The sequence below is a fragment of the Dromiciops gliroides genome, chromosome X (genome assembly GCF_019393635.1).
Source record: "Dromiciops gliroides isolate mDroGli1 chromosome X, mDroGli1.pri, whole genome shotgun sequence".
NCBI lineage: Eukaryota > Metazoa > Chordata > Mammalia > Microbiotheria > Microbiotheriidae > Dromiciops > Dromiciops gliroides.
In genome coordinates, this window is record NC_057867.1 from 58,802,702 (window position 1) to 58,823,970 (window position 21,269).

General features: G+C 39.0%; 1 long non-coding RNA gene across 1 annotated transcript in view; it reads left to right on the forward strand.

The window, feature by feature from the left end:
* LOC122733369 overlaps window positions 1-20,209 on the forward strand; it is a 31,921-nt gene extending 11,712 nt beyond the window's left edge. Inside the window, exon 5 of the long non-coding RNA XR_006353827.1 lies at window positions 20,150-20,209. This is a non-coding gene — a long non-coding RNA (uncharacterized LOC122733369). The remainder of the gene's footprint in view (window positions 1-20,149) is intronic.
* The last annotated feature ends 1,060 nt before the right edge of the window (window positions 20,210-21,269 follow it).

Consider the following 21,269-nt stretch of genomic DNA (forward strand, 5'->3'; position numbering starts at 1 on the left):
ATGTGAGACTCTGTCACATGTTTTGATAGTGCCTAAATCTACAGCATTCTCCATTCTAGTATTAGAACCCTGTTAAGACGGGAAATAAGATTAGTCTGGTATGACCTATTCTTTAAAAAAAAGTTGTTGATATCAGTTAATCAATTAATAAACACTTACCATGTGCTAGGCAGTGTGCTAAGGCTGAGGATACAAAAAGAGGCAAAAGACAGCCCCCTGCTCTCATGGAGCTTACGAACAAATGGGGGAGACAACATACAAACAAATATATACCAAAAAAGGAAATAATGGAGAAAGAAGTAGAATTAAGAGGGGTTGGGGAAGGCTTTTAGTAAAATATGAGATTTTAGCTGGGGCTTAAAGAAAGCCAATGAGGTCAGTAGTCAGGGCAGAGGAGGGAGAAAGTTTCAGGCATGGAGGACAGCCAGAGAAAATGCCTGGAGCCAAGAAATGGAGTATCTTGATCATTAAAACAGCCATGAGGCCAGTGTCACTGGATCAAAGAGTACATGTCGGAGAGTAAGGTGTAAAAAGACTGAATAGGTAGGAAGGGGTCATGTTACAAAGGGCTTTGAATACCAAAGAGAGCGTTTTGTTTTTATATCAGCTTCATTTCTGGATGTTTACTTCCCTCCTTTCTCTGCCCATTGTGTCAATCAATCCTCTTGTAACAAAGGATAAAAAAGAAAGAAAAGAGGGAAAAAATAGTTCAGCAGAACTAACCAACACATCAACAGTCTGACAGTATATGTGCCATTCACATTGTTTCCACCTATTTCACACTCCTCTCCCCATCCCTCCAAGCCTGGAGCAAGGAAGACCAGAGTTTGAACCTGGCCTGAGACATGTACAAGTTGGGTGACCATGGGCAAGTCCCTTACCCTCTGCCTCAATTTCCTCATCTGTAGAATTAGGATAATAATACCTGCCTCCCAGGGTTGCTGTGATGATCAAATGAGATATTTTTAAAGTACTTTATAAACCTCAACATGCTATTTACATGCATATATATATATATATACATGTGTATGTGTTCACCCTATATACATATCTGTGAATATATAGACATGTGTGCATATATGGTATATGTGTTGTGTGTATATCTATATCTGTAGTGACACACCTTCACACACACAGTGTTGCCGCCCTATTTTTCTCCACCTGGGCCAGTGCCAATTCTATGCCTCCAGTGTCTGGGGAAGTTAACTCATTTAGATTTGGAAGTCCCAGCCTTGAGTTGGAGTCATCTTGACTGGTGGCTGAGTGAGTGAAAATTCTTACATAGCCCACTACATCCACCTGGCCTTAGGCAACAGACCGTGCTTCTATCCCTCATAGCAGTCTGGTGCGTCCAGAGCCGACGCCATATCTGCTCTTCTGCCTCCTTTTATTTTCTTCCCCACTCATGCCAGAATTTTCTTCTCTTGCTCTGGGAACAGTAATCAAAAAATACTCCCATACATTTTGGAGTAGGCAGATCTAAAAAGTGTGTCTGTGATGCCCTCTGACTACCCAGAACAAAATTCCCTTCTCTGGACAATGTTTTTCTCTATCTGTTGTCTTCCTCTTTCAGTATAAAAACTCGCATAAGGACAAGAACTATGTAACTTTTTGTATTCCTGGTCCTAGCATATAGCGTATGGTAAGCATATAGTAAATACTTTTTCATTCATTACTTAATTCATTCCATACCTAGAATCCCTCCACTTTTGCAAAAAGAGATGTGTCCTAATTTCTTCTTTGGGAAAAGCTTGCAACCTGTTCTCTTTGAGGCTATGCTAACTCTGTGATGACCACATCCTTTTTCTTTGTTAACTGACTACCCCTTTGGTGGGAACAGGTTATAGAATTTTGCAAGGCATCAGAGTTAGACCCACTGGTCTATAGTTTGTTGACATTGGTGTCCTCTCATTTTAAAAAATTGAGATGTTTGCCCATCTCCAGCCCTGCTAGAGTTCATCCTCTTATCTATGACCCTAGGGTTCCAGAGATTTGCTTATCACCTATGTCTCCCTGCTTTCTTGTTTCTTTAAAAATGATAAAAATTAAAATTGATTTACTTATTTTTAAAAACTAATAAAATATTTTTTTTAAATAGGCATGATTATATTTTTCTCCTTCCTGCTTTCCTCTCCCTACTGGAAAAAATAAGCATAGTCAAGCAAATATGGTCACGTATGAAAATGTGTTTCATTGATATAATAAACTTAATCAAATTTATAATCGTCAAAAGATATGAACAGATAGTTTTCAGAAGAAGAAATCCATGTTACCAATAGCCATATGAAAAAATTATCCAGATCATTATTAATTAGAGAAATGCAAATTAAAGCAACTCTGAGGTTCTACCTTGTACCCAACAGATTGGTGAAGTTGACAGAAAGAGGAAAATGACTGTCTGCACATTTTTTCAGTAATCTAAGAGGGAGTTCATCTGGGTTAGGTGACTCAAATTCACTAAGGGTATCTAGATCCATTCTTCCACTGTCTGATTATCTTAGGTAATAGCTTCCTTTTATAGCCATATTGACTGTACTTTCCAATATTTTAGCTATCCTTTCCAGCTTTCCGTTCTCGTTATCTTTTATAAGCACACCATCTATGCCTTTGTCTAAGTCACTGATAAAAATATTGAACAGCAGAGAAACTAGACACAGATCTCTGAGGCACTCGACTAGACACCACTTTCCAGGTTGACATCAAATCATTGATAACTATGATGAGTTAAGCCACTCAACCAGTTTTGAAATTGTTTTTTGCCCATACTATCATGTGACTTACAAGAATTCCATAAGAAGCTGGACTTGGGGGAACTGGGAGGGGATGTATTTCAAATCCCTCATTTCACAAATGAAGATAGGCATAAGGAGCAGCTAGGTATTTTTTCTTGACTTACCTATCTCTAATAATGCCAAAAATAACCCTGAATATCATGAGCCAGATAAATAATGTTGTTTTGTTAACATTTCATCTCTGAAAATGGGGAGGGCAAGGATATCAGGGGCCCAATAGCCCAGCACCTACAAAGGATACACAGCTGTGGAAAAGTGATAGTTTTCGATGGAATCACAGTCATCTGTTTGGTTTATTTTGATGCCCTCTTGACAAATAGATAACTTCTCACCCCTCATCCCTCTTTGTCCCCTTTCCTCATGATGGTAAGGGATTGCAATAAACTGATATCCTGGATTAGATTGGGGTAGTGGCAGATGAGACTGAATGTCTGCCCAGATTGCTGGGGAATAAACCTAGGCTAGGGACAATGCTACATCAGAATTCCACTGGATTCCCATACATTGTCAGTTTCATTTCTTAGCTGCAAAGAATGAGACTAATCGCAAGGGTTAAGGTCAGCTAGGTGGCACTGCAGTGGATAGAGCGCCAGGCCTCTAGTCAGGAGGACCTCAGTTCAAATCTAGCCTTAGATACTTACTAGTTGTGTGACCCTGGGCAAGTCACTTAATTCGTTTTGCCTCAGTTTCCTCATCTATAAAATGATCTGGAGAAGGAAATGGCAAACCGCTCCAGTATCTCTGCCAAGATAACCCCAAATGGGGTCACTAAGAGTCAGACAGGACTGAAAAATGCCTAAACAGCAACAAAAACCTAAGGCTTCAGTGAACATTCCACAGGCCCAAGAATTGAGGTCCTCTTGTATTTTCCAGGCTGGGGCATATGTTCATTTTAGTCTCTGAAGATTAGAGCTCTCTGGGCCTGGAGTTTTCTCACTTTGCTTATAACATAATTTGTTTTTAAGGTTATTTGCTTAATATTTTGCTTCTTGTTTGGGATCTAAGCAAGCTCCTGTGTGCGATACTTAACCTTGATTAGCTCCAGGGCTCTTTCTGGATATTGTGTTTAGGTGGTTGAACAAAGCCCTTTTCACAAGATAGGTCACCACAGTTTGGGAAGGCATCTTATTAAAAAAAATTTCAATGTGTTTTTTTTAATTTAAATTTATTATTATTTTTTCAATTAACAAACATTTATTTTCTCTTCCTCTCACCTCCCCCCACCCAACTGGATAACAACAAAAAAGAAATCTGTTCTTGTAAGAAATATGCATAGTCAAACAAAGCAAATTCTCCAGTTGGCCATGTCTGAAAATGGCTGCATTCTGGGCTTTTTGCCTCTCTGGTTTATCCATATGAAGGTACTTCTTTGTGTGTCTGTGTGTCTACTTTGCCTGCATAGTACAATGCTGGACATGGAGTTAAAAGATGAGAGTTCAAATCATGTAGTTTCCACTTACTAGTCATGTGACCTTAAACAAGTCACTTTACTTTTGAGCCTGTCTCTTTATCTTCAAAATTAGGGCAACACTTGTTCTTTAGACCTCTCAGGGTTGTTGTGAGAATCTAATGAGATCATGGCTGTTGCTTATTCTGAAAATAATAAAGTACTGTGCAATATAAGCTATTTTTCTGCTTGTATTTGGAGAGGGCTTTGACCATGGTTTCTTGTTCTCCCAGGTTCTTTTAAAAATGTAGTTGTAATTAAATTTCTGGGACCAAACCAACAGAGGAAAGATGATTTGTTTTTCCCTGCTACATTGTTTGGCTTGTTTCACATAATGGCCTGGTGATGTGAATGAAATCAGGGGGCCTTGGAAGGATCATTCTCTGGGTCCTTCCTGTCTGTACCAATCAGTTCCGTTTCAAATTTCTTGAGATTCAATCAATCCTTTGAGAGCCCTTCTTAATTTTCAGAAATGCCAGTGTCCTCCAGAAGAGCCTTCAGACAGGACAAAAAGGTCATCAGCGTCTCATAGCCCCTGGAAAGATGCACAGATAGAACAGATGGTTTTTAAAGCAGCAAACAATAAGGAGAAAAAGCATTACCAAACTCATACTTTTCCTGGTGGAAGAAGAATCCCATAGCAAATTTGGCATGAATATAGGTTTTATAGACATTTCTTTTTCCTAGGGACTTGATGTGATGACAGTTTTCCCTCCATTTATTTTTTTCTTTTCTATATTGTTTCTTCTTGCACTTTTTCCAGTTTCTGACATTAGAATCTGAGTTTTATACTAATTGTCTCCATTTCCTCACATCGCACTCATTTCTTGGTCCCTTATAAGCTGGCTTCTGTCCTTAGCTCTTACTTGAAAACTACTCTCTCTGAGGAGACCAGCTTCCTCTAAAATACTAAGTCCAGTGACTTTTTCTCATTCCTCATGCATCTTGACCTTCCTGTGGCTTTGGACATTGGTGCCCCCCCCCCCGCTTCCTCCTGGATACTTTCTGATGGAATGGAATGTTTGAAAAAAGCTTTTACTTACTGTGTAAAAGGGCTTACTGTGTGCCAGGCACTGTGCTAAGTACTGGGGAGAGAGTCAATCCCTGCCTTCATGGAGCTTTTATTCTAATGGGGAAAAGAAGGCATATTGGGGAGTGATAACTAGGAAAGAGAAAAGTCACAGGGATGGTGAGGGGAGCCAAAGGGAAACCAGTGATATATTCATTATAGAAGCTGTGGTATTATTAATGTGATTACAGTTTGCAGAGCAAGAGGGGGAATGGTTAGGAGTAGGGAAGGAACAGAGCATGAGATGAGGTTGGTTAAATGTAGCGAGCTCTCACCAATCACAATGGCCCCAAGGGTGGGCCTGGAGCCCTTTTTGGAAGGGGGAACTGCAGGAACCAGGCCAGCAGAACAGAAAGATTCTCCTGTGGTGATATTCCTCTTTCCTACTTCTCCCCATCCTTGACTGGCTGTTTCTTCTAAGTCTCTTATGTGAGGTCATTGATGCCTATTCCATAACCCTGTTTCTCTGACCTGGTCCTTCTTATTTTCTCCCTCTACCTTGGTGATCTTAGTTCTTATGGTTTTCTAATTTCTAAACACATCACTTCCAGATCAATAATTAGCCCAAACCTCTGTCTTGAACCCAGGACCTGCATCACTGACTGCTTCCTAGTAACATCATAACATTGCCACCAGCTGTCCCATAGCTGTCTCAAACTCAGTGTGTCCAATGTGAACTTACTCTCTTCCCTGTACCTCTCCCACTCCTCCCTCATATTTCTCTGTTTCTTTGAAGGATACCACCATTATTCCAGTTACCCAGATTCTGAAATTTGGAGTTTTCTTCTATTCTTCCTTCTCCCTCATACCTCCCTACCACATCCAGTCTTTTCTTAAGACTTCTTAATTCTGCCTCCATAAAATCTCTTATATCCATCTCCTTATCGCCCCTCAAATGACCCTCATCATCTCTCACCTACAGTGTTTATTTTAAAAAATTATTGATGTCTTTATATTGCTGTAATCTTTGAATATATTCATCCCTCCCTTGTAAAGGATTTTTATAACGAAAAATATAAAACAAATATAAGAAAGAATAAAAAAGAAAGAGGAGAAAAAGGCAATTCTTCAAAACTAAGCAACATTTCAACTGGATCTGAGAGTATCTACAATATCCTGTACCCATAATTCCTAACCTTTATAATGAAGACGGGGCAGCTAGGTGGCACAGTGGATAAAGCACCGGCCTTGGATTCAGGAGGACCTGAGTTCGAATCCAGCCTCAGACACTTGACACTAGCTGTGTGACCCTGGGCAAGTCACTTAACCCTCATTGCTCCACACAAAACCAAAAAACAAACAAAAAAAAAATTTTAAAAGGAAGAGAGGGAATTGTATTTTCTCATCTTTTCTCCAGGGCTAAACTTGGTCATTAGAATTATAGAGCATTCAAGATTTTTAAAAATTTGTGCCTCTGTGTATGAATACCTACACACATAGACATGCTTACATACATACAGGAATATATATACATATACACATGCATATATATATATATATATACACACACACATAATTTTCCTGGTTCTACTTGCTTTATTCTGTTTCACTTCATAGAAGTCTTCCATGCTTCTCTGGATTCTTCATGTTTATTTCTTCTTAAAAATACATTTTATTGATATCTTTTTTTAATTTCACCTAAATTTTCTGTTCCTCATCTTCCCAATAAGCCATCCCTTATATAACAAAGACTTATTTTTAAAGAGAAAGATTAGGGAATTAGCAAAACTGATTGATACATGGGAAAAACAATATATTGTTTTCCACACCTGTGAACCTCTCTCTTTTTCAAAAGATTTGGGAACAATATATTATCATAGCTCTTCTTTGAGGCCAAACTTAAAAAAAATATATTTTTTTACATGTTACAGCATTAATTTTAGATTGTTTTGTGGTTCTTCATATCAAGACTTCTTAAACTTTTTCCACTTGCATCCCATTTTTGCACAAGGAATTTTTATGTGACCTGAAGTATATAGTATAAAGAATTAATTGTTATTTGAGGTTTTTATGCCTCGGCACGTACTGGCCTGGGGCTCCGCAAACCACACGTGCTCCACCCACTGGTTATAGCCCTTGCCAGGGCTCTGGCACCTCACGTCATCACCACTCGCCGATGCCTACATGGGCCTGGCAAAATTATAATGATTGGAAGCCTAGTGAGGGCAGTCATGTGACTGTCAGAGCAGCCATCCCATTGGCTGGGGCTGTGTGGGGTGTTTCTAGGTTTGGGGGAGGAGAATTGGGCATTCGAGGTGGAAGCTGGAAAGCAACAGGTGTTCTGCTGCATATTTTCAGCTGATTGCTGGACGCTGGTATTTTTTCAGGTATTATAATTTCCCTTTCCCCATTTTATTTCCTTTCCCTTGATCCTACTGATCCTGTTTGTGTTTTTTTTAAGTTCGTTCTTGTTAAAATAAATCTTGTTCTGTTTTGAGGGAGGCTGCTGGTCTCCTTCCTTGCCCCAATATTGCGGAGAGCCGCTTAGCTAGCACTCCCCAATTAAAAATTGGTCCCCACAATAGGTATATAAAATAGGTATACAAATCAAATATTTATTGCCAAATTTTTGCACACACACCCCCATTCAGGTCAAGACCTACAGTTTAAGAAGCTTTGCTTTATATTATTGTAGTCACTGTGTGTTGTTTTCTTGACACTCCGCTTTATATCTATCAGTTCATGTAAATCTTACCATGCTTCTTGGTATTCATCATATTCACTGTTGCCTACAGCTCAGTAATATTCCATTTCATTCACATATCACAATATGTTTAGCTACACCCCAATCAATAGACATCTACTTTGTTTCCTTTTCTTTCTTCCTAATAAGTGTTGCTACAAATATGATGCAAATAGGGTCTTTCTTTTTATCTTTCTTTTTACCTCCTTGGGACATATGCTTAATAGTGGTGGAATCTCTGGATCAAAGGATATGGACCTTTTAGTCGCTTTTTTTTTTTAGGGTAAGCAACTTGCTTTGCAGAATAGTTGGAGCAATTCACAACTCCACCAATGGTATATTAATGTATCTTGTCTTTCCACAATCCTTCCAACATCAGTTATTTCTGTCTTCTGTCACCTTAGCCAGTTTGCTAGGTGTGAGGTGAAACCTCAGAATTCATTAGCTCGTTGTGTCTCCATGAATAATGTGGAACAAAGTTTCACATGGTTGTTAGCAGTCTGAAATTCTGTTGTGGAGAACTGTTTTTATCATTTGATCGGTGGAGAATGGCTTTGGATTTAAATATTTGTATTACTTCCTATGTATCTTGGATATGAGAACCTTAATAGAGATATGTGTTATAAAGATTTGTCCCATTAAACAATTTTCCTTCTTGTCCCAGCTGTATTGATAGTTGTGTGTGGATGGATCTATGTATGTATGTACATACACACATATGCATGTTTGTGTGCGTGTGTATGTAAAAAATTTTCAGTTTCATCATATTGAAATGATCTGTTTGGTTTTCTGTCATCTTCTATATCCCTTGTTTGGTTAAGAATTCTTGCCCCAATCATAATGTGAAAGGCAATGGATCTAGTTCTCTTCTGCTTTTTAAAATGAGATCAACTTTAATATCCAAATTTCCCTGTTCATTTTGATCTTATTAAGGTATATGGTGCAAGATGTTGGTCTCAGTCTCATTTCCGTTAAACTTTGTTCCAGTTTTCCCAGCATTTCTTGTTCAATGGGTCGTTTTTCTCCAAGTGATTTATAATTTTAGGTTTATCAAACACTAGATAATTTTTTCTGATTCTTCCATGTCTAGTCTGTTTCACTGGTCTACTTTGCAATTTTTTTAAACCACTGCCAGGAAGTTTTGATGATTATTTCTTTATAATCTAATTTGAGGTCCAGAAATGCTATTTGCTTTCGTTTGTGTGTTTTGTTCCCATCATTTCCCTTGAGATGCTAAACCTTTTGTTCCTCCAAATGAATTTTGTTATTTGTCTGACTTCATGAGTTATCCCCTTGGTGGTTTGCTATAGTACTAAATCTGTAAATTAATTTAGTCTACTATCATTATTTTAATCATATTTGTGTGGCCCAGCCATGGCCAACGAAGAACTGTCCATTTATTTAAGTGATGCTTTGTTTCTCTAAAGACTGTTATGTAATGGTATTTATACATAAGTCTTGAGTTGGTCTTGGCAAGTTGACTCCAGATATTTTATACATTTTCCAGTTATTTTAAATGGAGTTTCCTTATCCATTATTTCTTCCCTGGAATTTGATATCACTGTGTAGTAATGCTGACTTTTTATTGATTTATTGCCTATCTAGCAACTTACCGAAATTAATCATTTTCACCAATTAGTTGATTCTATGGCAAGCACATTTCCATATACATAGCAGAAGACAAAAAGAGATTCAATATGAATTCAATCTCTTTCCTGTTGTTTGCTTTTTAAAAAAGGTAAATGATAAAATCTACCTTTTACTTTCTTTCCTTTTTTTTTTTTTTTTTGGTGAGGCAATTGGGGTTAAGTGACTTGCTCGGGGTCACACAGCTAGTAAGTGTTAAGTGTCTGAGGCCAAATTTGAACTCAGGTCCCCCTGACTCCAGGGCCGGTGCTCTATCCACTGCGCCACCTAGCTGCCCCTACCTTTTACTTTTGAAACTGTCTTGCCAGTGTTTGTTCTTCCTTCTTGAACTTTCCTCTGTTTTCTTCTATGCATTTAAGGAAGTGCTCTTTACTCTGCATTTTGCTAGCCGCATGACCCCTCTGAGTCAGCCAAAATGATCTCAACAATTCTCACCTGACATTTTTTTCTCCTCGATAAAAGTATTTTTTCCAGTTACATGTAAAGATAGTTCTCAACATTTGTTTATACGAGCTTTCCAATTTCAGATTTTTCTTCCTCCCTCCCCTCCCTCCTCCCTCCCCTAGACAGCAGGTAATCTGATATAGGTGTTTTTTTATATAACATTAAACGTATTTCTGCATTAGTCATGTTATAAGAGAAGAATCAAAGCATTGAGGAAAAACCTCAAAATAAAAAAAAAACAGCACCAAAACCAAAAGAAGTAGTATGGTTCAATCAGCATCTATATTCCACAGTTCTTTTTTTCTGGATTTGGAGATCCCCTTCCATCATGAGTCCCCTGGAACTCTCCTGTAGCATTGGTAAGAAGAATCTAGTCTATCACAGTTGATCAACACACAATGTTGATGATATTGTGTACAGTGTTCTTCTGGTCCTGCTCATCTCACTCATCATCAGTTCATGCAAGTCCTTCCAGGTTTCTCTTAACTCCCCCTGCTCATTCTTTCTTACAGCACAATAGAATTCAATTACATTCATATACCACAACTTGTTCAGCCATTCCCCAATTGATGGGCAACCCCTCAATTTCCAATTCCTTGCCACCATAAAAAGAGCAACTATAAATAATTTTGTACATGTAGGTCCTTTCCCCCTTTTTATGATCTCCTTGGGAAAAATACCCAAAAGTGGTATTGCTGGGTCAAAGGGTATGCACAGCTTTATAGCCCTTTGGGCATAATTCTAGATTGCTCTCCAGAATGGTTGGATCAGTTCACAGCTCCACCACCAATGCATTAGTGTTCCAATTTTCCCACAGCTTCTCCAACATTTATTATTTACTTTTTTTGTCATATTAGTCAATCTGATCAGTATCAGGTGGTACCTCAGAGTTGTTTTAATTTGCATCTCTCTAATCAGTAGTGATTTAGAGCATTTTTTCATATGACAATAGATAGCTTTGATTTCTTCATCAGAAAACTGCCTATTCCTATCCTTTGACCATTTCTCAATTGGGGAATGACTTGGATTCATATAAATTTGATTTAGTTCCCTACATATTTTAGAAATGAGTCCTTTATCAGAAGTACTGGCCATAAAAATTGTTTCCCAGCTTTCTTTATCCCTTCTAATTTTGGATGCATTGTTTCTGTTTGTATAAAACCTTTTTAATTTAATGTAATCAAAATCATCCATTTTGCATTTCATAATATTCTCTATCTCTTGTTTGGTCATAAACTGTTCTCCTTTCCAAAGATCGGAAAGGTAGACTATTCCTTCCTCTCTTGATTTACCTATGGTATCACCTCTTATGTCTAAATCATGTATCCATTTAGACCTTATTTTAGTATAAGGTGTAAGATGTTGATCTAAGCCTAATTTCTGCCATACTATCTTCCAGTTTTCCCAGCAGTTTTTGTCAAATACTCAGTTCCTATCCCATAAGCTGGAGTCTTTGGGTTTATCAAACACTACATTACTAATGTCATTTACTACTGTGTCTCCTGTGCCTATCCTATTCCATTGATCCTCCATTCTATTTCTTAGCCAGTACCAGATAGTTTTGATGACTGCTGCTTTATAGTAAAGCTCCAGATTTGGTACAGCTAACCCACCTTCCTGTACATTTTTTTCATTATTTCCCTTGATATTCTTGACTTTTTGTTTTTCCAGATGAATTTTGTTATTATTTTTTCTAGCTCTATAAAATAAATTTTAGGTAGTCTGATTGGTATGGCACTGAATAAGTAAATTGGATTCTTTCAATGCCTATTTTATCCTCTGATTCTATAATATCAGGGCAGTTCTCCTTAAAAATTTCTTGGAATATGGTGTCTAGACTCTTTTTCTGATCATGGCTTTCAGGCAGTCCAATGATTCTCACATTGTCTCTCCTGGATCTATTTTCCAGATCAGTTGTCTTTCCAATAAGGTATTTCACATTTTCTTCTATTTTTTCATTCTTTTGATTCTGTTTGACTGATTCCTCATTTCTCATGGATTCATCATCTTCCAACTGTCCAATTTTAATTTTTAAGGCATTGTTTTCGTCAGTGAGATTATGCACTTTTTTTCCATTTGGCCAAATGAATTTTTTAAGGAATTGTTTTCTTCAGTCAATCTTTGTGCTTCCATTTCCAAGCTGCTGATTCTTTGTGCTTCCTTTTCCAAACTGCTTATTCTTTTTTCATAATTTTCTTGTGTTGCTTTCATTTCTCTCAATTGTATTTAAAATCCTTTTTGAGCTCTTCCAAGAAGGCTTTTTGTTCTTGAGACTAATTCATCTTCCCTCTTGAGGCTTCACATATAGGCAATTTGGGAGTATTGTCCTCATCGGAGTTTTTGTCTGCCTCTTCCCTGTCGATACAGAAGCTCTCAACGGTGAGAGCTCTTTTTTGTTTCTTACTCATACTGCAGCTTAATTTTTTTAAAATTTTTTATTTTTTTTAAAGTTGGGGTCTCCTCTCGGGGCACCAGGGTCCCTGTTTCAAGCTTTTTGTGCTGAGATATAGGGGCTGTGTCACTGGCTCTGTGTCATTGAGGCCTCTGGCTTGTAGATTTTTCACCGCCCTGGACTTCCTGTCAGAGTGCACTGGGATCAGTAGGCCTGGTCGTGCCTGTCCTGTGGCAACCTGCCCTCTCGGCTGGTGCAGGTGGGTTTCGCCACTGTTCTGCTGCGCCACCAGCTTGTTCTGCCAGGATCCAGGGGCCTCACTTGTTTGGCTGTGGCCCACAGCTTCCTGCTGACTTGCCCTGACCCTCTCCTGTGCACTGCACTGCGGTGAGCTGAGACTCCCTTTTGCCTGAATGAGACCAACCTTTCCTGAAGTCTTCTAAATTATCTCTGGTTGAAAGACTGTGTCTGTCTCTTTCTTTGCAGGTTCTGTAGTTTCAGAATCCATCTAGAGGCTTTATTTAATGTTCTTTTTGAGGGAACAGAAGGAGAGCTCACCTGATTTTCTGGCTACTCTCTGCCATCTTCTCTCACCTGACTTTTTACAACTGCCCGTTTACCTGCCTCCCTGACACATGATTTTTTACATTATGAAAATTTGAAAGTCATTAATTTGACCATCTCTATTTCTATAGTTCTTTCAGGTTTATAGTTAACTCCACTTAACAGATTGTTATAAATAATAATACTGAAGCTACCTCTAATTCCTGGGATATTATGAAGAAAGCACTTTGTAAATCATAAACTCATTACCTCCATTGGAGTTAACGGTCAATCCTAAAAAGCTATAAAAATGAGGATATCAAATTAATGACTTTCAAATTTTCAAAAGGTAAAAAGTCATCAGAGGGGGAGGTAGATGGGCAATTGTAAAATTATTTTATACACAGGTAAGGAGGGGGTGGGAAGGGAGGAGACTTGAATTCAACCAGCAGCAAGTAAACATTTCTTAAGTACCTGTTATGTATAAAGGATACACAGACAAAATACGATAAAATAAATACAAATAAAATTCAGAGACAAAAATAAAATACAAAGTCTGCGCTCTTGCCAAGTTTCCATTCTGCTAGAGGGGATGCAGCAGATATACAGGTTAGTAAATAGAATTAGAGTAGCAAAATATTACTAGGAAGATCCCGAGGGCACTTAGTTTAATGAAAAAAGGAAACATGGTTTATAATAGGTAGATTGCTTGTTTTTGTGTATATGGGCATTTTTCTTGTGCTTGAACCAATGTGAAACTAGTTCTTTTAAGTAGTTTAAATATTCCCTTTCTACTCCTGTTTATGTTGTTCTGCTTCTTTTGTTTATCATGTTATTCTGTTTTCTCTAAAAAAGAAAAAAAGTTTCTTAAGCAAGGTAGACTTGGGCTCACCATCTTTCTTTATGGTGTATGTTTCCAGAAAGTGGAATCCAAGTGAATGAAGCAGGGTGCATTAGTTCTGCAGAAAGGGAGGCTACTGGAAAAATTGGTATTGGAAGGAGCAAAAGCCCCATCTGAACCCCGTATGTGGTGTCACAGTCCAAAGAACCAACCACATGTAACCTTTAGTTGGATTAGTAGAATCACAGTCTTCAAAGGAGAGGAAGTAATAGTCCTTGTATATATTGAGCCCTCCATTGCTTTATAAGTTGCACTGTCTAGGGAAGGGTGACCCAGAGAAGAGGGAACTAGAAACTGCATCATTCAAAGATTACTTGAAGGGAGCTGGGGGTGTAGGATTAGTTGACAGAGAGGAGAAGGCTCATGTTGGGGTGGAGCTGACCTTGATAGTTGTCTCCCATGCTTGAAGAGTTATCATACAGGGAAAAAAGTTTTTTTTTCCTTCTTGTACACAAAGTGTGGAACTATGAGACTGATTTTAACATTTTACAAAAGGGTGAACTTGCTAGCCTCAAGGGGTTAAAAAATAGATGTCACTAGAGGTGATTACATGGAGGCTGGATGACCATCAGCTAAGAATGTTGTAGAGGGGATTCCTATAGGTTTGACTAAATGACCTTAGAGATTCTTTTGGTTTTAGAGAAGCTTTGCTTCTTGGGTGAAAAAATGGAAGTAGATTGTATTAGGACCAATCCCTGCTCTGGGAGAGCTCACAGTCTGGCAGGGGAGACAAGACTAACATTCAGCAATAATATAAGGCTTCCTAAAACAAAATACTGCTCTTCGTGATATGGAGTAATGGGGCCATTGGAGTTTGAATGCTTCTCTTTTCTTCTGTACAGAGTATTCGGGAATAAAACAGCTGCTATCTTTGCATCTGGCTATGCTTGCCTTGTCTCCTAACGCATGAGAAATTCATATTCTAACCTTTTCATCTATACTTTAAAGAACTAGTGACTCTCTTGGGTAAGTGAGCTAGAAGGAAGTCAAGCAGCATCCGCGAACCTTCACCCACCCACTTTGCTCTTTCCAATTGAGTGCCTTTACTAAATCAAAGCAGATGGGATAGCTGACGTATGGGGCAAACCCATGGGACAGTGGAGCAAGGCCTCACTGTACTCAGCACGCCGTCTTAACATCCCAGGCACCACAAAGTTGGTAGGTCAGGATTCCTAAGGTGAGGCCCCATGTACACAGTACATATGCTCACCAACACCTTAGTTTTTGAGTACATCAAACTAGTCACATTTAACTACTAACAGTGACAGAGAGAAAGCTTCAGGATAGACTTTCCAATTTCCTAATTGCTGCTCAATTCTGTTCAGTGCAATAAACATTTATTAAGCAGTGACCATGTGTAGACCCACTGTTATATAGACTGGAGTCACATCACATGTGCAATTAACTGAAGGAAATCCAACTATATCTGCTGGGCAAGAAAGAGAAAAAATACTAGAATAGTGGGAGCAAATTGAGTGTATCTATTATCCCACTTAAAGTAACTATATTAATCAAGTGAGAACACCAATCAGTGTGGAGAAGTAGAATTAATCTATCTCAAAGCCATTTCTATCAGAGAGAGGGGGAGGAGAGGGAGGGAGGGAGAGAGACAGACAGACAGACAGAGACAGAGAGACAGAGACAGAGACAGAGAGACACAGAGAGAGACAGAGAGAGAGAGAGAACAAACGAGAACAGTTTGGAGTTAACATTATAGAATAGTTGAGTACCCAGTCCCATTTTTTCCTCTATCAGCAGTCAAGGAACCAATGGGACTCCTTCCAGAGAGGAGGGGGAGGAGGAGGAGGAGGAAAAGTAGGAGTAATAATAATGGTTTTTGTTCTTGTTTGTCCTTCATTCTCAAAGAGGGTCATGACATCAAGGTGATGTCATGACTTGCAGTGAATTGGATTTAAGTGAGGGAGAGCTGTGCAAGCTCACCAGCCTCACTCTCCTCCAGAGCCATATGGGTCCAGTGGCAAGATATACATCAGGAAGACTGGAGATGACTCCAGATGTTTGAGGTGATCGTAATCCAGTGACTTGTCCAAGGTCACATAGCTAGTAAGTGTCTGAGGTGAGATTTGAACTCAGGTCCTCCCAACTTCAGGGCCAATGCTCTATCCACTGTGCCACCTAGATGCTACTAATGATAATGGTAATAATAAACATGGCTAACATTTATATAACATTTTAAGATTTCCTCACAACAGTCCTCTAAGGTAGGTGCTATCATTATCTCCATTTTTACAGATAAAGAAACTGAGGCTGAGGATATTAAATAACTTGTCCAAATTCAGAGTCAAGCAAATATATGAGACAGAATTTGAACTCAGCTCTTCTGATGCCACTTCTAGTACCTTATCCACTTCACTGCTTCTTCATTTGAACCTCAGTATCAATAATTTCTTCTTCCTGGAGAACAGTTGTGAGTAATAGAAAAGAGTGCTTTCATTAGAATGGAATAGGGCTCACTGCCCTTGTATGGGCTCTTAATCTAATCCCGTAAGGGGTTAAAGAAGACCATCCTTAGGTGTAGCAATAGCCCAGTCACTTCAGGTGGATGTCTTGACCAGATGAGCAAACATTATTCTTTGTTCTAAGTCATGCTTACTAGCCTTAATCCTTTTCCTTCTGAAAGGCCTTTCTGTTCTCCATGTATATCACTCACTTTTCCAAGGGGCTTTTTCCAGGAGTCTGAAAAGAGCTTTTTAGACCAGAGCAAAATAGCATTCTTCATCTTTCACATATGCTTTTACTTATGCAGTGTTTTCAGTATGTTTCCATGGTCAGTTGGTGCCATCTCATTTTTCCTGCTGAGGGTGAGTCTAGAATCTCTTCTTCATCTTAACTCCAGCCAACTGATTCATTTTGCTGTTTCTGCTATGTCTGCTAAGAGAATTGGCCTGAGTTGGCGCGAAAGGCCCTGCAGTTTGTGATCATCTAAGTTCCTTGGGTACTCTCTTACCCTGGGTGGGGATGTGGGGGAGTCGAGCAAGAAGAAGAAGCAGTTATGTGAGTGCCTTAATATCATGCTTATCAAGTCAACGAGCATTTAGTGAACACCTCCTGCATGCCAGGCACTTCTCTAAATGTTGAGAAACCCCTTTTAAAGAGTACTTTTTCAAGTTATCAGAGTTATTGTGGTCAAGATGATCTAGATGAATCCAGCCTCTGACCCTCATTATCTGTGTGACCCTAAGCAAGTCACTTTTATTTGTTTTTTTAACTTTTTAATTATTTCTTTTTTCTTTTATTTATTTCTTTTAGCTTTTTTCAAGCTAAGTTTCCTTGATTTGCCTCCTTTTAGCTCTATATTTCCAAACGGATAGATAATTTGCTAAGCTGAATAATCATGTTTATTTTTTGGAAAGAGAATTAAAAGAAATGACTAATAAATAGTTTTAGAATTAGAAAGTTCTGTTTGCAGTTTAGAGAACAAGTGATGAGATGAATATCATCAGAAACTTTACTTTTCAAATCGGAAAAACCATTAAAAATGCAAGAGTCGAAGTAGCCAGAATTAAACTCGAAAACCACAGAAGCTGGTTTAAACTCTTGAATGCTGGGTATTGCAAAACCACTTCTCACAGAATTCCTCAATTGCCTGCTGAAACCATCAAGTCACAGCAGCCTCCAGACAAAAACCTGATGATGTGGTTTCACTGCTGATTTTGCACCTCCCTGCCTCTCCTGGGCCCTTGGATGGAAACATTCTGATCCCTTTGCTCACACTGGGCAAATCTCTTTCCCCTTGTCTTTGTGCTTCTCCATGAGAGAGATGCTACCAACCAGGGTCCAGAGTAGGTGTGCTTCCTTGTCCCTGTATTGAGGCACTGGGTCATTTCATTTTCATTTTGTATTATCTTCCCAGGTTCCCACATATCCTTTGTAGTTTTTGCTTAGTGCTTGATTTGCAATTTCAGAAGGAAGAAATACAGATGTAGCAGGAAATTTGTGAAATATTGAAACATAGAATGATACAGAGAGACCCTTAGAGATCATCTAATGTGAATCCCTTATTTTATAGACATTAAATCTCTGATAGAACTTGTTGTGAGGAAAAAACAAGATACTATTTATAAAATGCTAAGCACAAGTTTTTGAGGTAGTTGTAATTATTATCTCCATTTTGCAGTTGAGGAAACTGAGGCATAAGAGGTTAAGTGGCTTGCCCAGGCTCACACAGCTAATAAATGCCTGAGGCCTGATTTGATTTTTTTTCCTGAGTCCTTATCTAGCCTTCTACCTACTTTGCCACCTAGCTGCCACTAGAGCTCTTGATGGTAAGTAATCCACATGGAATAGACTTTGGCAAAAAGCCAATTGGTAGTAGTTGTCAATCCAAGTTAGTTGGGCAAACTAATCTTATCTCACAAGGAAAAGCAGGAATATTTCTCTGAATAAAGGCTCTCTTGGCCCTAAGCCAGGTGAACAGATTTGATCTATTGTATCTAGTTTGTATTTACTTACATGTATACACATTTCTCCCATTAAAATGTCCTTGGGGGGCAGCTAGGTGGCGCAGTGGTTAAGCACCGGCTCTGGATTCAGGAGGGCCTGAGTTCAAATTCGGCCCCAGACACTTGACACTTACTAGCTGTGTGACCCTGGGCAGTCACTTAACCCCCATTGCCTGCAAAAAAAAAATGTCCTTGGAACAGGTATTGTTTTGGCTATCTAACCCCAATGGGTGACACATAGTCGTTATCGTCAAGGTGGACAGAGAGGCAGAGGCATTGTGTACCCCAAGAATAAGAGTGGGAGGGGACTAGTGACAGAGAGACCAATTAGAAGGTTACTGTAATACTCGAGGTGAGATGATGAGAGCTGGACCTGGGGTGGGGGTAGGGTAGGAGGGAGACACATGAATGGAGAGAAGGAATGAATTTGAGAGATGTTTAGGATTAGAATTAAGAGACGAATCAGATGTAGAAACTCAAAGAGAAGGCAGCATCAAGGATGATTTCAAAGATTCAGATCTAGATGAGGAGTTAGGATTGCAGTGCCCGTGATAGAAAGAGGGATGGCTTTTGGGGCAAGAAAAAGAGTTGAGTTGTATATATGTTGATTCAGAAGCACGGATCTGATCACATCATTCCCCTGCTCAAAAAGTTCCAATCATTCTATATAGCCTCTAGTATAAAATACTCTCCTTTGTCACTTAAAGTTCTTCAGTGACTGACTGTATTCAGCCTTTCCAGATTTATCAAATATTACTTTACTTTACCCATTAAACGTTCCAACCAAACTGGCTAAATAGTTTGGCAGTTCATCTGCTTCTTCTGTAGCTTAGTGTACCTGGAACACACTTACTCCCTCTTTAGTGCTGCCTCTTAGAATGTCTAGATTCCTTCAAAGTTTAGCTCAAGTATCACCTGCCACTTGAGGCTTTTTCTGACTCACCTTTCCCCAATACCTAGCATTTACTCCACTCATAGTACCTTTTTCCTATTAAATTGCATTCAATTTTCACATATTTCATATTTACTTATCTGTATACATGGTGTTTCCCCTGATAGAATGTAAATGCAAGACTGGGTACCATTTTATTTTTTATTTTATGTTTTGAATAAATAGCCTGAATAGGCCATGCATCAGTTACACACTCAAACAGATAAGATCCATATAAATTAAGGACAGTATCTATGGGCCATTTATATAGAGGTAAGCTTGTCTACAAATGACCATTTTGGGTTCTGAGGTGTATGAAGGGAAAGCCATTCCTAGGGCAATTGCCCAGTTACCTCTGGTTTATCATAAAGAAAACCAGTGGGGCAGCTAGGTGGCGCAGTGGATAGAGCACCAGCCCTGGAGTCAGGAGTATCTGAGTTCAAATCTGGCCTCAGACACTTAACACTTACTAGCTGTGTGACTCTGGGCAAGTCACTTAACCCCAATTGCCCCACTTAAAAAAAAAAGAAAAGAAAACCAATACAACTGAGCCCCATTTGAATGTATTTGTGAGACAGGATTGGAGAATTCTGTTGTGCTGTTGACTTTGAAAGGGGGACAGAGGCAGTAATTCCAACTGTCATTTGGCCAGGGGGGTAGTTTAAGCTGCTTAACCAAGATGATAGGCAGTGGCCTTGATGGTTTTGAATGGCCTTCAGTTGTTCTCTGATTCTTTTTGGTAATATTGTTATTTGTGTATGTGCTATATCCTTTTAGTAGTTTGTGAACTCTATTAGAATCAGTGTCTTATTTAATATTTTTTTAAATGTTCCCTAGATAAGAAGCAGTGTGGCATAATGGATTGTGTGTTGACCTTGAAGCCAAGAAGACTTGGATTCGTGTTTCACCTTTGACACACACTGGCTGTGGGATTCTGGGCAAGTCACTTAACCTCTTAATAGTTTCGGCAGCTCTCTAAGAGTATACAGATTGGGAGGCAGCTAGGTAGTGCAGTGGATAAAGCACCGGCCCTGGATTCAGGAGGACCTGAGTTTAAATCTGGCCTCAGACGCTTGACACTTACTAGTTGTGTGACCCTGGGCAAGTCACTTAACCCTCATTGCCCCACAAAAAACAAACAAACAAAAGAGTATACAGGCTGTCCTTAAAGTCTTAGTGCAGTTTTATTGTGCTAAGACTTTTGGGACACACTGGACATTGCAGAAGAGGTGCTGATGTGCATTGGCAGAGAAAGTTTCCTAACTTCCTAACAGTGTTTTCAAATAATAGTTGTTTAAAATATGTGCTGAAATAGTGTTTGGGCAGAGTTTCCCTGCTGTCATTGAACTGATGATTTTAATTCCTATTTGGAGTTGAATCACAGGCCTTGAAACAGTTGCTTATCTGCATCCAATGAGAGATTGATCCATGGTCCCCTCTTTCAAGTTCCTTTCCTTTCTGGGTTCACAGCTTACATTGGGAGATAATACCACATGTCTTGAACCTTCTTCCCCTTTCCTGGAGTTCAGGTAAGCCCTATTGTTCAATTGCTTTGCCAACTTATTGGATGGATGTCAGAAGGCGCCCTCGAGAACTGTTCTCTGGATCCTAGTGCATGTTCCTGGTGGTTTAAAGTGCTTCTGATTATGTTCAAGTCACCAGTATAAGTTATCGGCTTTTCAAATTACTTGGGAAATGGTCTTGAGGCAAAAGCATTATCATATCTTGAGGTTATCAAGGAGTATCCGCTTTACCACCACCATGCTGATTTAATTGGCACAGTAAGCATACCCTAGGTCTTTGGGATCGTAATTAAAGTTGTGGGGCCTGGAAAAACAAAACAAGACAAAACAAAACAAAACAACAAACCTCTATGTTATTATTCTTGTGGTTTTTTTTTCTAAAATAAACTCTTCTAGCTTACCAAACGTTTGGGCCTAATTGAAAACTAATTAAA